The sequence below is a fragment of the Calypte anna genome, chromosome 1 (genome assembly GCF_003957555.1).
Source record: "Calypte anna isolate BGI_N300 chromosome 1, bCalAnn1_v1.p, whole genome shotgun sequence".
In the NCBI taxonomy this organism is placed as follows: domain Eukaryota; kingdom Metazoa; phylum Chordata; class Aves; order Apodiformes; family Trochilidae; genus Calypte; species Calypte anna.
In genome coordinates, this window is record NC_044244.1 from 41775213 (window position 1) to 41791345 (window position 16133).

The following is a 16133-nucleotide window of genomic DNA, read 5'->3' on the forward strand; positions in this document are numbered from 1 at the left end:
TCTTGCCACCATGACTGACTACACTCATAATGTCCTCTGATGTAGCAAAGCTGCTGGGATTCTCTTTCACATCCTCCCAACAAGCAATTACTTCAGTTATTCAGAGCAGTCCTGCTTCTACCTTTAGTGACAGTGGATTATCACTAGCTGACAACACCCCACTGAACATGGCAGCATACTTTAATACTGCACTCAGGCTCCAAGATACCCCCTGGCATGAGGCATCTGATCCAAATGAACGCTTTCAGGAACTATCCAGAGCACACAACACCTTGTTCATGCTGGTCTGTTCACATCACTTTCTCTGCCCAGAGCACTGCAGCACAACTGGCAGAGGTTTTGTGAGTAGGAGTACAGCTCAAAAACTGTCCCTAAATGAAATTATGAGATATACTACACAGGAGCAGGAACATGCAAGGCTAACTGCTCCAGATACTCACAGGATACAAAGGTGTGAACCTCCAACAGTGTTCAAAACTGCAAAGGAAGCAATATGCAGCAGCAAACTTGTACTCAGAAGGACCAGAAGCAGAGATTAGGAAATGAAAGGCAGCAATAGTGGAAATTGGTCTTAAAAAAGCACCAAACCCACAAAGAGGCTCCCGTGAGCACTTGCAAGTTGGCAATTGCATGCTGCCTTTGCTCTGTTGCCAGACTATCTTGGGACTGAAACACTGACAGTCAACAAGGCTCTCCCTGAGATAGGCAGAGATGTGGCAGAGAGTGGCATCCTCCACCTATCAGATTTTCATTTTGTGCTGAGAGTTGAGAACAGATACAAAGGGGACCAGAGCTCATGTCAACAATGCTGCATCACCTGATGGGATGCATAACCCTGTTTTCTGTCCACTCATGGACAGACATGGGGTGCCCTGACAGCAGAACCACCGTGGCTGCTTTACCACTGCCATCGCCTGGTGGACCTCAGGCAGAATGACACCCAGGGCATATAAAGTTTTGACATCTCAGCATCAAGCCAGGCAGGCAAACCAGCCAAAATGCCCCTGGCACTGAGCCTTGTGAGTGCAGCCAGGACTGGTTGCTCAGTCCCACAGCAGAGTTGAACTTTCCAAATATTTTGAACAGCTCCTTATCAGCAAAGCAGCTTTACATCAGCTCAGCATTTCACAGCATTTATAACCTGGTCACCTTAAATTGGACTGACAACCTGGCTGAACCACAGCCTGAAATAGAGACAGCCCCTCTCTTGGCACAGGACCTTTCCTGTATGCCCCACCCAGCTTGAGATCAGCAAGTTGTGTAAGCCCACATTTGGGGACAAGCAGGCTCCTAATGCCACTGAAGTCAATAGTACTGGGAACATTTTTAACACTGGCTGCCTGTTTGACTAAGTGACCAAAACATAACCTCAAACTACAGATCCTGCCAAATTTGTGCAAGTTTTCACAAGCACTCTGATCACTGAGGCACTATCAGAGCACAGCTGTGGTGGCAGGGGCAGGGGGAAATCTTTGGGGCCCAAGGGAAATGCTGGTTACAAAACCTATATCAAGTCCTGAACAAAACCATGGTAGTCTCTTTCAATACAGATCTTGCTCCAGATCACTCTGACTCAATGTGACACTACCATCACACAAAAAAGCAATTTCTAGGTTAATATATTTCTAGGTTAAATTTACTTCAGATTACATAGAACCATTGTGACCCATAAGCTTGACTCCATACAGAAAACAAAAAAATTATGCAGTGAATCAGGACAAACAAGGGCTGTAAGAGACACCTAACAGGGTTAAAGAGCAAGCTGTGCCTACGGATGGGAACAAGCTGTGGAAAACCTCATCAAAAGCAACTGAGAGTCTGGGGGGAAGCTCACCCACCTGCCTGGCACACAGACAGCAACTTAGCTGAGAGTTAACAGCCTCAGTCATTCGTGGTGAGGAGCAAAACAATGACCATTCAATCATCAGCCTGCAGGGACAGCCTGCAATATTAATTTTGTTAGTTTATCAGGTACTGATGATAATTAAATACCAATGCTTATATGATTGTTAGTTTCATTGTTGTTATTTAAAAACAGCTGCTAATGGCATGAGAATAGGAACCTCCTCCAGGCCTGGGCCATTGGCTTGGAGAAGCAAGGAAGGTGTTTCAGATGTCTGAGCTCTCGGATGATGCCCACCTCTCACAGCAAAGATGACTCTGTTCCCAAAATGAGCATCTTGTCCTTATCAGTACCACTCACTGTAGGTACCTGAGAAACAACTTCATCTGCTTCACACCAGGGGTAATCTTGGTGGGGGATAAGCCTAAGTCCCTATTGTTTTATGTACCAGAGAATCTGCTCAGAGGGAAGGAAAATGAAAAACCTACCCCCTCATTACACACCTCGGTACAGGAGAATCAGGTCTTCAGAAAAAAAAGAAAAAAAGAAAGAAAAAAAAAAAGAGAAAATAATGGGAACTGTTGTGCTATCCTAATGAAACAGACTGAATCCTCTGGCTTTACCATTACATTTAACACTAGATGATTCAATTGAATTTAACCTCCCCTCGTGAGACAAAGCTATTTTCGCTCCTACTTTCTTAAAGTACCTTAGATTTGTCTATGTCCTATTTTTGGTATCTAAATTAAGAATATTGCTCATAACCAGATTATAAGGCATTTTTTCTGAAGAGTAAGCGATACTGATACAGCTAAAAATTCAATATAAACACCCTGTGGATGTAAGCTGTGACATTTATATACTGGATTAATAAGCACTAAGAGGAATTTCTGATGTAAGGCACATGACTCTCCCTTCATTTCAAAGGCAATTATTTTAATACCTTGATTTCCAAGTGTGACATGTCCTTGAAAATGCTTGCAGACAGCTTTATCAAAAAACCTCCCAAATAATGAAAGGGCAATTTCAGGTGCATCTTGGGTTTTGAGACAAGAGAACATCTGGGAGTCAGTATATGGGCTGGCCAGCAGATAAGCAGGCTGAGACAAACATCATTTTTATGCACTATAGAACTGAGCCTCCCTTAGACAAATGGAAAGGTTCAGGGAGATTCAACACACAACTGTTTCAGCCCATCTAACCAGCACCCTTCATACTGCTATCACTGCTAGCAGGGCACAGCTCTGGCCCCAGTCCCTGCTCCCAGCAGGTTTCTGGAGCAGTCTTGCTGCTCAGCATGGCCCTTGGCTCTCACACCTTGTCACCTACTCCTTGATATTTTCCAGATATCTCAACCTGGGAGATACTGCCTTTACTAACTTCAGAGGGCCAGATTTAATCACAAAAGAGAACACAGCCAGACTCCATGGTTATCACTTGTCAAACCTGGTCAGCATCACCTCTGCCTTTCAAAAACAGGAGGAACAGAGAACTGGTCAAATTGTTGTAAGGAGAGATGGAAAGATGACAACAGCTGGTTTTCCATTCAAGACCTTAAAAGTTCCCAGCACTTTCTGGCAGCAGTTTGATGCCCAGGGTGAAAAAAAAAAAAAAAAGCTCAGTCCAAGCCCCTCTGGGCAAGAGCCATCCCCATACCCATGCAGTCACCTCCTACTGGCCCCAGTTGGACCCAAGGGAAGGCACACGACTGCTGGTGTCCTGCACACCCCATGGCACAACACATCTTTCTCCTGAAGGAGCAAAGTAGTTTTCCTTAAGTGTCAACTCACACCATTTAATTTTGCAATCAAGAATCACTACCTGACATGATAATCACACTTGTTTCCCAAATGCATCCCAAATCCTGGAGTCACATTACTTTAGACGTACTATGCCAAGAAAACTGTAAGAAAGGGAATGACAAGAAGTTCAGCTATCATGCATAGCTTGCAGAATGAGGGGATACAGGCAGTTTAACATGGAAGTTGCAAATTTAATATCTCAAAAGTAAACAATCAAACAAAACACTCTATATTCCCTTATGTTATTTCAAAATGGAATTTCTCAGTTATACAAACCAAACCACAGCAGCTAGTAAAAAAGTTCACCATGGGGAAACACACTGGCTAAGGTACCCATTGCAGTACCTGTCTCCTGTTTCTCTCTGGCCTTGATCTTTAAAGTCATCTTCTGGCTGCCATCTTCCACTTCTTTCCTTTTGTTCAAGATCATGTCCCCTCTCCCACCATCATTTTCCCTCTCCTGATGTTTGTGGCTTGGGGTCAACCCATACTATACAACAGCTCCCTTTTCTTTGCTGCTTGCAAACAGCTAGGAGGAAGCATGGGGGGAAAAAAATCCCCAAAACCCCTGCCTTTAGTTCTCATGTTTGGACAACTGCAGCCACAAACAGGTGATGGCAGGTAAAGTCCTCTTCAGCACTGTGACTACTGTGTTGGACCCTTGGGGAGATGCTGTTCCAAGGTGCAGCTGCACATGGGGCCAGGCACAGCATCCAACTCTCAAGGCTCTGCTAATCAGAAGGACATGCAATTCTTCTCACAGCTGACAAGTTACCCAAGTTTTGGTGAATTTGCATTGTGGAGAAAAGGAGAAGGAAGAAGTATACAGATGGTTGGGTAGTGCCCAAATTCAAATACCTAAGTAACACACAGAGAAACTAATGTATTGCAAAAAATTACTTTGGTAAGAATATCAGCATGATCTGAACAACTTGACCTGAACACATTCTTGGAAGTACTCACCACCTGTGGATACAAGACGTCAAAAAAAATTACAAAAAATAAACTAAAAAAAAACCTAAAACCAAACAAGAGCTGGAAGGAAACATCCAGATTCCTACATGCTGAGCTGCTGACATTTCTTCTAAGCAGCTGAAATCAATGTTTAGTGAGAGAAGCTGTCAGATGACAAATGAGAGGCACAAAGACCCCACCACAAGTGCTTCTTGCCCTGCAAGTAAAGCGTAAAAGCCTGTATACCAGCTATTCTGCTCTTAATACTGCTAAATCCAGGTCCCAACCCAGCCCTGAGGGCCCCCCAAACCCCACAAGGGCAAAACATCCAGATTCATGAAACGCCACATTCACCTCCTCAACAAGTCAGCTGACAAGTAATCAGCAATTTGGACATCACGAGAAGCACTGGATGAAACTGGAACCCTGTGAGCATGCCCTGGCTGGGGACAGCTCTGCTCAACACGTACAAAAGAGGTATCAGCTACATAAGAGGTTCAGAGGAAAAGAAAAAAATTACTGGCTATGATACCTTGGTGCTGCTGCCTATCATTGAAAAGTGTCATCTGAGGCATTAGGATATTTGTTCCACTCATCAGAAAAAGAAAACTAAATATAGTTGTAGAGTTAAATCTTGAATCCCTAAAAAAAGGCTCAGCAAAGTTTTGCATCCCCAGATAGAGCACGTGGTTGAAGACAGCTGCCTTCTCCACTGCTTTTGGCAGCAGGGCATGCCCGATGTTGGTTACTAATTGAAATAAGTAAAATTTTTTGGAAAAAGATTATACAAAGCGAACAAAAGAATATGCAGAATAAAAACAGAGCTTTATATAACAGTGAAACAATAAGAATTGGATAAAAACACATCCCAATTAGAGAAAAGGACATCGCAAGTAGTCAACAGCCTATCCTTGCGACAGCTCTGCAAAACAAATTAAAAGGAAGGATGGGAGTACACCCCACAGCTTATTTTGGTTATAGCCTTGAGCTCTAGGCAGAAAACACTGAGTAGTTGGATTCACTGTAATAACATACCATTAAAAGTTTAATATACTGTTTAGCATACTAAAATACCCACCCCATAAGCTAGAGGGTCCCATAGTAACAAAAAGTCCCCTACCCTTGGAGGTGGTCAAATTCTTAAGCACTACCACTTTAAATGAAAATGAGGAACTAGTTAACATGTCATGGATGTGAATGATGGAATATAATTAAAGTTATTTTTCACGTCTCTGTGTAAAAAACTATCACTTGTGTTTCAGGAATTTAAGATTGGTTTGCGGAAAACCACCCTGCTCCCTTTTCTGTGCAGAAGTGAACACCTCAGCTCAGTCTGTGGAATGGGTTTCTGCACATCAGGTGACAGTCCCTGCTTTCAGGACAACATGCCCAGAATCAAGTTGTGTTAAGTCATGCAAGACTTTCATCAGAAAGTTTATCAAACATCTGGCATCTGAGGCCAGCCAGAAGACAGCCTCTGAGAACCTGCAGAGAAGTAGCCACAGGATTTCCCAAAGACAGTGTCCTTGGCCATGGCAGGGAAGGTTGGAGCTAGATGATCTGTAAGCTCCTTTCTAAGCCAAACTATTTTGTAATTCCTTGAAATTCTTCATGTGAATTCCATGCTCATCAGCACCCTACCACTTTTCACCAAGCAAATTATCTAAAACTGACTATGCTGTTTTAATGCTGCTCAGTGCTCTGAAACATCTATGTAAAAAGCCAGAATTCCTGAAAACAAACAAACAAAACATTTTAACTAACTTTGAACAAATAGTCAACAATATTGTTACCATGACTTGCCTTGCAACAGAGTCTGTAGTTCCACAGTTCACTTCTTATGGCACTCACCTCTTCTATATGGTGTGCAACACATTGAGGGTTTTGTCAGGTAATTAAGCAGCTGTAAATCAAGCCATATAGCCTAATGCAGTTCTATAAGATTATTTCTGAACATGAAGTAATCCCAGACACCACTCTGAGCCAACAACTTCCACAACAGCCCATGAGAGGAAAAAATTCCTAGGGTTGCTTGTGGTGGGTGAGACAAGAATAATTATACATGCCACGTGTTAATACAGTCCCCATTTGGGATGGCTCACTTTTCCCATCTCAGTGCCAGATGGAAAACAAGATGGGGAAAAAACATTTCCAAATGCTACAGAAAAGGTTTCTCTTGCTTCTGGTTCAAGGAGGAAGAGGAGAAAAGGAGCAGAGAGATCCCCCAGCTGGTAATGAGTGACATCCTTCCCAACAACCCTAACCCAATCTACACACTGCTTCACCTTTTCAAACTCCAGACAATTCCTCATATACCTTCAATCATACACCAAGAAGAGACAACCACATCAGTAAGGTTGATTTTTTTTCTCCTTTCATGGCCTAAGGTCACCTGACTTCTTGTTCACTTTCCCTATCTGTAAAATGTAGCAAATAATAACTACACAATGTTAGAGAAATTATTCAATTCATAGCCCTATAGTTCTTTGAAGACGCAAACAAAGTGCCAAGCATTATTACTAGATGATGAAATGATAGAATTTCTCCCTCAAGCTATATAGGGGAAGAAAAAAGCCATGCAAACAGCCAACTGCATTCCTAATGAGATGCAATACTCAGAAAGTGGGACATCTTAAAACAGATTGGACAATTTTCTTCCAGCTCACAAAGATTATTCCCAATACATAAACCTCACAGGATTATAAATGCAAGAAAAGAAGTTTATGATTTGACCAGGTTTCTGCAGACAAAATAGGACTGTCTAAACAAACAGGGAATATGCACATCCTCAGTTTTGAAGAGAACAAAATTAATTTCTTGAAGAAGTAAAGGAAAACATAAAATTAGGGGCATGAATTTATGTTTTCTGAATATAAACCAAATATCATGCCTGGGAAAGTCAATTAAATAAAAAGGACTGGATGGGAGGAAAGCAGAGAAATGCAGCATGCAACAGAGAGGTCATGTGCTCGATAAGCAGGGCAGTGTGCTAACTATTTATGGATAAATACAATTCCCTCTCTCTCTACAGAGATTTATGCATATTAGACAGCCACCATTAGTACTGTGGGTGAGCACATTGTTACATTGACATTACCTAAAATCACATAAAATGTGAAGAGCAAAAGCGCAATAACATACTGCTTTCTGCAAGCAGCAATATTGCCTCTCAGAAGGAAGGAAGGAAAAAACAACCAGAAAAATCCTGCTTCTTTCCATCCCCACCACTGTCAGGGTGGTACTCTCTTTCTTCATCTCCTCTAGTTCAAGTATCATTGCTCAGCTGACAGGATTACCTGTGGCAGGGGATGTCATTCATACAAGAGGAATGTTAACTCAAAACTTTAAAAAAATTAATTGGTTTATTCTTAATGAAGCCAGCAGTTAATCAGATTAAAACTGACCTTTGATCGGTATCCCCAAGTCATTTAATGCCCTAACACTGCTCCGACAACATACTGTGTTATGGGAGGGGGAGATCTGGGCAAGGGGAAGGCACCACATTTCCTACAGATAAGTGTTACCTAGCACTGGACTCTCTGTTGTGCAGCAGTCTCAGGTAACAGGTCCATATGAAGGCAATACCCCCACTATATGGACCCCTGAAGGTGCAGCAGTGTAAGCTGTGCTGTGCCCCACTCCTGGTGCTGCCCTGACCCCCATCAGCCTCTGCCCCACACAACACAAGCCCTCTGCTCCAGCAGCCAGGCAGGAAAGAGGTTGGAAGTGGCCTGGGGACCTCCTGCACCCCAACAGCAGGCAGTGTTACACCCCCCATAAACAAGCAGAACAGCCACAGGCGCTGGGGTAATGTTTGAAATCATTACTATTTTGAGCACATTTCTGTTTAGCACAGCTATTAAAAGCTCAAAGAGAGCTGTGTGTGGGCTGGACCCTGCAGGACAAATCAAGTGCTAATAAACACAGTAGTAAGATGTACACAGAAGCAGCCTTGCACTGTTTTCCCTCCCATCTTCAACGTGGGACATTGAGGGGAAAAAAAAAAACCAAAACAAACCAACAACCCCCCCCACCAAGTACTAATTTTTGTCTTTTGCACACAGGCATAGTAACAGGGTGGACAGGACATGTGCTATTTCAGTGCTGCATGTGCTCACTCTGTCTCAGCTTTGGACACCCAGACAATCTGCCGCCACTGAGTGCAGTCTTTAACTCAAAGCAGTCCCAAGAGCTGGCAGAGCAAGGTGAAGATGTACTGAAAACCAGAGTGGATTTTGCTAGGAAAGAGCAGCAGACAGAGGAAGTATGTGACTGAATCTGGCTACACAGACCCAGCAAGATTTCTGTCTCTTTACGGCACCACACTAAAGCAGCTCTCTCTGCTAAGGCTTATTTTAAAAGCTTTCTTTAGTTTTTCTAAATTACTTATACATGCTGCCTTGCTGTGGCCCACAGCTGGACTGTCAATACCATGTTTAGCATAGAATTTGCTAGAGAGGGAACAACAGGCTGGGAATTAGTGCTTCTATGACTTAATAGAGGCAGCAGGAGGGGCACCAAAACTCCACTCAAAACACACCATGCAGCTTGTTCTGTGTGGCAAGATCAGAGCTCAGAATCTAGGCTGAGCTTGGGGCAACACAAGGAGAAAGCTCCTCACCATGGCTGGGAGAAGCAGACAGAACAGAACACAGTCCACTGCTCCTGTCAACACTGAGTCAGGCACAGGGATTTCTTGCCATCTTGCTACAAGAGGCTCTTACTTATTTGTTTAATGGTTAAAGCAGCAAGAGAAATCGGCTCCAGCCTTCCAGACCGATTGCTTAGGACATCCTCAGGTCTCACCCTTCACAGTGTGCCTCCAAATACCAGAAACACACCAGAAATGGAGCTACAGGAATGGAGAAAGGAGGACTAAGCACCTACTGCTACAGAGGAAGATGGGCATGGACACACAGCCCTTCCCTGGAAAAGCAGCAAAAGTGACAGGGAAAGCAAAGCAGATGTGGGGCCCAGAACTTCTGCTGCTCCTGGACAGGGGAAACCAGCACAGCACCTGGAGAGCAAAGAAATGGAGATTCTCACTCCAGGCAAGACGTTTGCACAGTGATGCCAGCAGATTGAGAGTCTCCAAACACACATCCAGCAGAACGTGGCTGCCAGCCAACACTGGACCTTTAATGATGTTTTTACAGCCATGACCAGCTCAAATCCAGATGGAGTGTAAGGCCATCTGAAGTGTAAGCCCAGCAACTCTGATAAGCAGCAATAAAACTGAGGAAACGTGACCAGGCTAGGACACAACAGGTGATAACTGCTCCTGGAGCCACCAGACCTCTGATTAAAACCCCAGGGAATAAAAGCATTTGGCATTGGCATTTAGGGCTCCTAACAAACAAGGAGCAACACCCACTTCTTCCCAGATCCAGTGCAAGACTTCAGGCAGCCTGTGAGTCCCAAAGAGAGCTATGATTTAGACAGACACAGTGATTTAGAGTGGGAAGGGTTGGAGATCCAAGAAGAGGTGCTCCAAAGAGAATAAAGGAAGGGAAGTAACCTTTCAAATGAGACATCAGCCCTGGCATACTGTGAGTCTGCAGCACACCTAGGGATACAGGGCAGTACTAGGAAGCAGCAAGGACCAAAACCAGAAGAGCCCCAAGCCACACCAGTGGTCCAGGCAAATGAGGAGGTACTTTCCATCCTCTCCAAAGCCCAGTGACTTCTAGCAAACCTGTGGGTGCAAGACAAGCATCCCCTTGGAACAGCAGCCACGGTTGACTGTACTAGCTGCCCCTGGCATGGTGCAGGGAACATCAGGATGTGCTGGGGAACAGGAGGGGGATCCAGCCCATCTGCCACAGAAAGCACAGACAAAAAGGCTACAAGTCACAGCTGGACTGGGCAGACAGCCTTATGAAGCATGAAGGCAGCAGTTGAGAAGTACAGTACAGCTGTGGGACAAAAGCTGAGAGCTGACACAGGTAGATTTTCAGGTGCCCTGGACAGTTGAACAAATCAAGTGACCAGAAGTACCTTATGTAGCTACATCACAGGAAGGAAGGTGTTCTGGCTTCTCCTGCTGGCTTGCACACAGCACCTCAGAGAGGATGGTACAAATTGTGCACTCATCCTGTGATAAGGCAAGGATGAGTGGTTCAGAGATGAGAGCAGCTGAAGGGCAACAAGTTAGTAGCTGCTGGTCTCGGCAAGTGGTTGTAGAGAGGATGAAATTGTGCAGTAGCAGGAGTCAGAGAGACCCAGCAAGGAGCTGAGACCTCAGGGGTGGTGTTACAGGGCAGGCACAGCCCAGATGCACCCGGGCACATCGCGGAGGTACAGATGCAGCAATTTGACAGAACTCTCCAATTGGAACTGAGGATGCTAAATCATGCTAGATAGTACCGTAATATCCAAAGCAAAGTCAAAGAGGGGTAACCATTCCTGAAACAAGATTGCCAGTTCTGACATGCACTAGCCTACTTCGATCAAATCAGTCTAGACAGAATGCAAAGTGACACTCCTTGAAGCCAAATAAACTGGGCCATTTCCAAGGGAGGTAATGCAACAGATAGGCTATTTTGAAGAACATGTTTTCACATAATCCTGCTCCACTAATCTGAAAGTTCTTAGCAGTTTTTCTGCACATTGCCATAGACCTGCCAAGTCAGAATAACTCTGTATGCCCAGTGCGGGTGCATCAGGCAGGCAGGGCAAGTCCAAAGCAGTGGCACTGCTTGAACCCACCAGAATAGCTCTAGTGGTCATTTCTGTTTTATTTCTTGGATAATCAAAATATACTTCATTACTCTGCCACAGTCCATTTGTTAACTCCAAAGTCATTGTCTTTAAAATGTCGAAAGCCTCCCTAAATCTAAACAGCAATTCAGACTGTGTCTAGTGATAACTATCCTTTGAAAGATACCAAATAAATGCATACCTATACAAGCAGAAGCAGCATGACATTCTTCTACAACTTCTACATATACAACAGTATATGTAGCATAAGTTTAATGACATTTGAAATAAAAGCTTAAAGGAGCTGTTGTGGAAAGGTATCAAGCAAAAAAAAAAACCAAAAATAGGAGATATCTAGATATCAGCAATGCACTGGGTTAGATTACTCACCCACAGGAACAGACTTAATGTTGATTTCCACTGTTCACTCTTGAGCAAGTTCCACTGACCCATATAAAACTTCTGACACTGGAAAGAGAGAAATAAATACTTTAATTAATCAATGCAAAGTCTGAGGCAACTTAGCAATCACATCTTTAAAAAGTTACCATCAAGTGACACAGGATACAGGAAGCACAGTGGATGACTTACATAACAGCATTTTTTAAAAAATCCAGTACCAAGAGATTAAAGGATGACAACTGATGTACAAACAGGAAGGAAACAAGCTTGTTTATTCCAAATAATTCCCAGCAACATTATTTATCAGTATTTCTGCATTACACAGTTGGCCTGTGCCTGCCCTCCACCTCTCTGGCTGATCACACATGTATAACATAAAATCAAGAAGGAGAATGATGCCTTGCAAGGCTTCCTTCTTATTATTGAAACCCATAAAAATCCCAAGCAAGCACCCTACAGCACTGAGTATCTAGAGATCAGAGCATGAAGTGAAGTCAGAGCAGACCATAGCACTGAACCAACCTTACAGCTTGTTCCCAACAGCTGCTCCTCAGTCTCTTTACTATGACAATTTTGTGAAATCAAAGATGTTCTCTGTTACTGTGACTTGAGCAAAAGTTCTGGTCACAGATACCCACATCTACAGATGGTGGTCAAAGTAAGAGCTATTTGGTTTGGGAAACTTGACAAAATTTTTCCAGGAGAAGGTTTTGGGTTAGCTTTGAATTTGAAATGAAAAGGGCAAGTGTGGGTAATAAAACTCCAGACCAATAACAAAAAACTTCTCAGCCTAGGTAATTAGTTGAGCTCCCATTGGGAGACACTTAAGAATCAGCAAATCATGTGTGAGTGCTCAGTGAAATAGATAGTAAAAGGATTGAAACAATGAGGAACACTCCACTGTAGCCCTCACCTGCAATGCTGTGCCAGCATGTCAAGATGCTGCTCTCTGAACAAAAATCATACCTAAAGCAAGAACAGATCCTACCCAGTCAGAAGTTAAGGACAAGCAAGCAATACAGCCAGAAAGCAAAGAATTGGCTGAAAAAACTGTAGGGCTCAAGAGAGACAGACTAACTAGTTGTTGACGTGGGACAACAAAGATCAACTGCAAATATCCAGAAAGTATAAACCAGAAACAAGAGAATTCAGCCTGTGCATGACTGGGAGATGAGCACACACACAGCAAAGGAAAAAAAAAAGCAACAACAACAACAACAAAACCATTTCCTGGTCTAGATCCTAAGAAGCTATGAAAGATGGTCTTGGGGAACATAAGTTATTGGGTGCTCATTGCTCCTCAAGCAGTTTTTTAGACTAGATTGAAGAAAACCACCACAGAACACAAACAAGAGAGACAGAGGAATCTCTGCAAGCAGACTCCATCACAGGACTGGGGCTTCAGGCTATTGCAACAGAATAATTCTGTACTAAGTCCTGTACAACATAGGAAAAAAACATCTGTCAGATAGAAAAAGAGACAAAACATGGTAGGCAGGGGAAAAAAATACTTGAGGTTTCTATAAAGGGTACTGTGGAACGTCATGTATAAAACCACGAAGTCAGGGGGAAAAAAGTTAGTTAGCACTATTATTTTAAGCCTGCTTAAAGTAATACCAAGGGCTGAAATAGAAAACCTATAATTAGACAGAATTTCTCCCCTTCATTCCAAACACTCAACTCCAGCTGAGCCTGAGAGGCTCACAAATCAGCGTGATCTTTGGGATTCCCACTGGCCAGGCTGCCAGGACCCAGAGGCAGCAGCTGGGCAGCGGGAAAGGAGATGCAGAGTGCAGTGGTTGAGTGATTTTCATGCTGTGCCCTGCTGGGGCAGGAAGCTTGGCTGGCCGGCTGGCCATCCACATGCTGTCACAGCTGGGCTGCCCCACTTGACACCCCCTTCACAGGCAGTCAACAGTCCTGCCCAAATTTGTTCATTGTCTTATTCACCGCAAGAAAGTTTCTGCATCTTTTTGGAATGAAGATCTGTCTCAGCCCTGCCAGGTCTGTCTCCCTCCACTGAGAGTTTTCAAGGATGGGAGAGAGATGCTCCCCACGGATGCTGATCTCCCATTGATTTGCTCTTCCCAGGGCGGGGCACCGGCAGCACCACAGCTATTCCTGAGCCTCTCAACCATGACTATTTTGGTAAATCAAAGATGCTCTTTGTTACTGTGGCTTGACAGAAAGTTTAGTCATTTCCTTCTCAACGGAGTCAGAGTTACACATACACTGCCCACACCTCAGACAGGCTGCACAGCTGCTCACTACCCAGTGAGGAAGGGAACACTTGCATGCATTTCTCAAAAGTGAACTGCCTTAAGACTCTTCCTTGTGAGCTGTCACAAGGATTCAGTTTGTTTCAAAGGCTGCTAGGGAAGTAGTCTACATTTCACGCCCCTCTGCTTCCTTCCTTCCTCAAACTCAGTTTAATTTTTACTAAAAAACTTTCCCAGAAATCTCAAACTCCCTCTAATCCTACAGGTAAGGAAACCTCTCACACTGAAGACTGTTTTCAAATATTTCCTACAGGGAATGATGTGATGTTCATACCAGAGCTTCCCCTGGATGAATGAGGCACAAAATAACAATGATTCAAGGCACTTTAACCTGCGACTACTAGGATGTCAAGAAGGCTGTCAGCCCCCAGGGGGAAGTCTGGAGCCCAGGGATGTTGGGTGAAAGCTGGGACTTGTTGGACTTCTGGGAAAGGGTGGAGTTTTTCTGGTTTAGCTGGAAGGGTAAATTATCATCCAAGAATGGCAACCAAGGGAATAGCTGCTCTTAAATCACTTATTATAAACGTACCATAATGCCCCAATCAGAGGGCACAGAGGCATTCAGAAACCTGGGGGATGGGAGTTCTCCAGCCTCAACAGCAAGAGCTAAATTCTCCAAGTTCAATTTCAGTATCCAAAAACACTAACCTCCCAGAAAACAACACTCATAATCAACAGACAGTCTTCAGGAATTATCATTCACAAAGTGTGAGACTAGGCAAACCAGGTGAGATAAAAGCTAATTGTCTGTTTACTTTCATATAGAGAACACCACCAAATATGATACACCTTTCCAGTATTCCCAGAGGAAAAAAAAAAAAAAAAAAAAAAAAAGGCACTGCCCAGCAAACAAAGAAAAACAAAAGAAGAGAGATGCATAAGATGAATTTTTGGTCTCTTTTTCAGAATATAACTTCTTAACCAGAACCAAAACACAAGTTCTCATCCTACAGACTTGCATGGTCAGCAATAATATTCAACCTGGCCAATCAAAGGTTTTCTACAATAGCCACCCATTTCTTTTTCAAATTCAGGAAGTACAATTGCATGCAATTACGTGATGTATGGATTTTAACAGGACACAACCCTATGCTTAAAGACCTGAAAAAATCACAGGTTGCACAACTTTAGGGGCATGGCTTTACAAGGAAGCTGCAGCACTATTTCTTTGCTTTGTGCCTACAAGAAGCTTTGTTTCAGAAACATTTTGAACAAATGCAAGAGTACCAGAGGCAAATCTAGTTTGTGTCTAGTTTCTACTAGATAAAAAAAACCAAACACAGATCTGCTTTGCCTTACTGTTTCTGATCAAGGAAAGAAGGGCTTTGAGTTGCAAGCTCTGAAGGAGCCCCTCCTCTCTACTAAAAGGTAAAAAATTACTGTAACTTTGGACCCAAGTAGTCACAGCCAAATTAAAAAAAATTCCTCTTTCTCACAATCTTGCTTCATATCTGTGTGTGTTTCAGTTAAAAAGTTACTCATGACATTCTTCCTACAGTTTCAAAAGAAAATGGGGTGATACAATTTGTGTTTAAATATCTTCCATCACCCCGTCTGGCCCTATGGCACTCCATGAGCTAACCATAAGCTTCCACACACACATACACACACACTTGAATCAAACAGGAGGGTCAGCCCTGCTCCATTGGCAGGATTTGTACTTGAACCATCTACACCTTGAGGAACCTTCATGAGCCATGGCAAAGGTTGAAATAAGATGCTCTACCTTGCACTGGCAGTGGACACTGCCCGTAATGCTGACAGCTCGAAGCATGCATGGTTGCTGCTCCAGGAAACATCTGACAGTGACTGGTGCTTCCCCAGCAATCAGCAGCTCTACATACATCCTGACCTCTCATCCCTTTACAAGTGGGGCTGCAAAAGTACCTGCTTTCTCAAGGTAGTATTGCTTGGATCCCTTCTGACAGCCACCCCTTTCCGCAGGCTGCCTGCCAGGAGCAGGGGTGGAAAGAAACCTCCTCTGCCAAACAGCCCTCTGCCTACTCCTTATCTGCCACACAGCCCTCTGCAAAACAAAACATGAGCAAGTGCTCAGCTTCTTCCAGGCACCCTCCATCCAAGAGATCTCCTTCCAAAAGCCCAGCACACCTGCAGGAGCTCAGCCAAGCCACGGCTTCATGCAGGCGTACACAG

At 43.7% G+C, this 16133-nt stretch overlaps 1 protein-coding gene across 8 annotated transcripts in view; it reads right to left on the reverse strand.

The window, feature by feature from the left end:
* Positions 1–16133, reverse strand: part of PPFIBP1 (PPFIA binding protein 1) — a 113678-nt gene that overhangs the window by 69001 nt on the left and 28544 nt on the right. For 7 of the 8 annotated variants that reach the window (XM_030469417.1, XM_030469438.1, XM_030469478.1 and 4 more), the window contains exon 2: positions 11689–11766. The gene's annotated coding sequence lies outside the window, so the exon portion shown is untranslated. Of the gene's footprint in view, positions 1–10596; positions 10694–11688; positions 11767–16133 lie in introns of all 8 variants that reach the window. The other variant, XM_030469423.1, reaches the window with a different exon arrangement.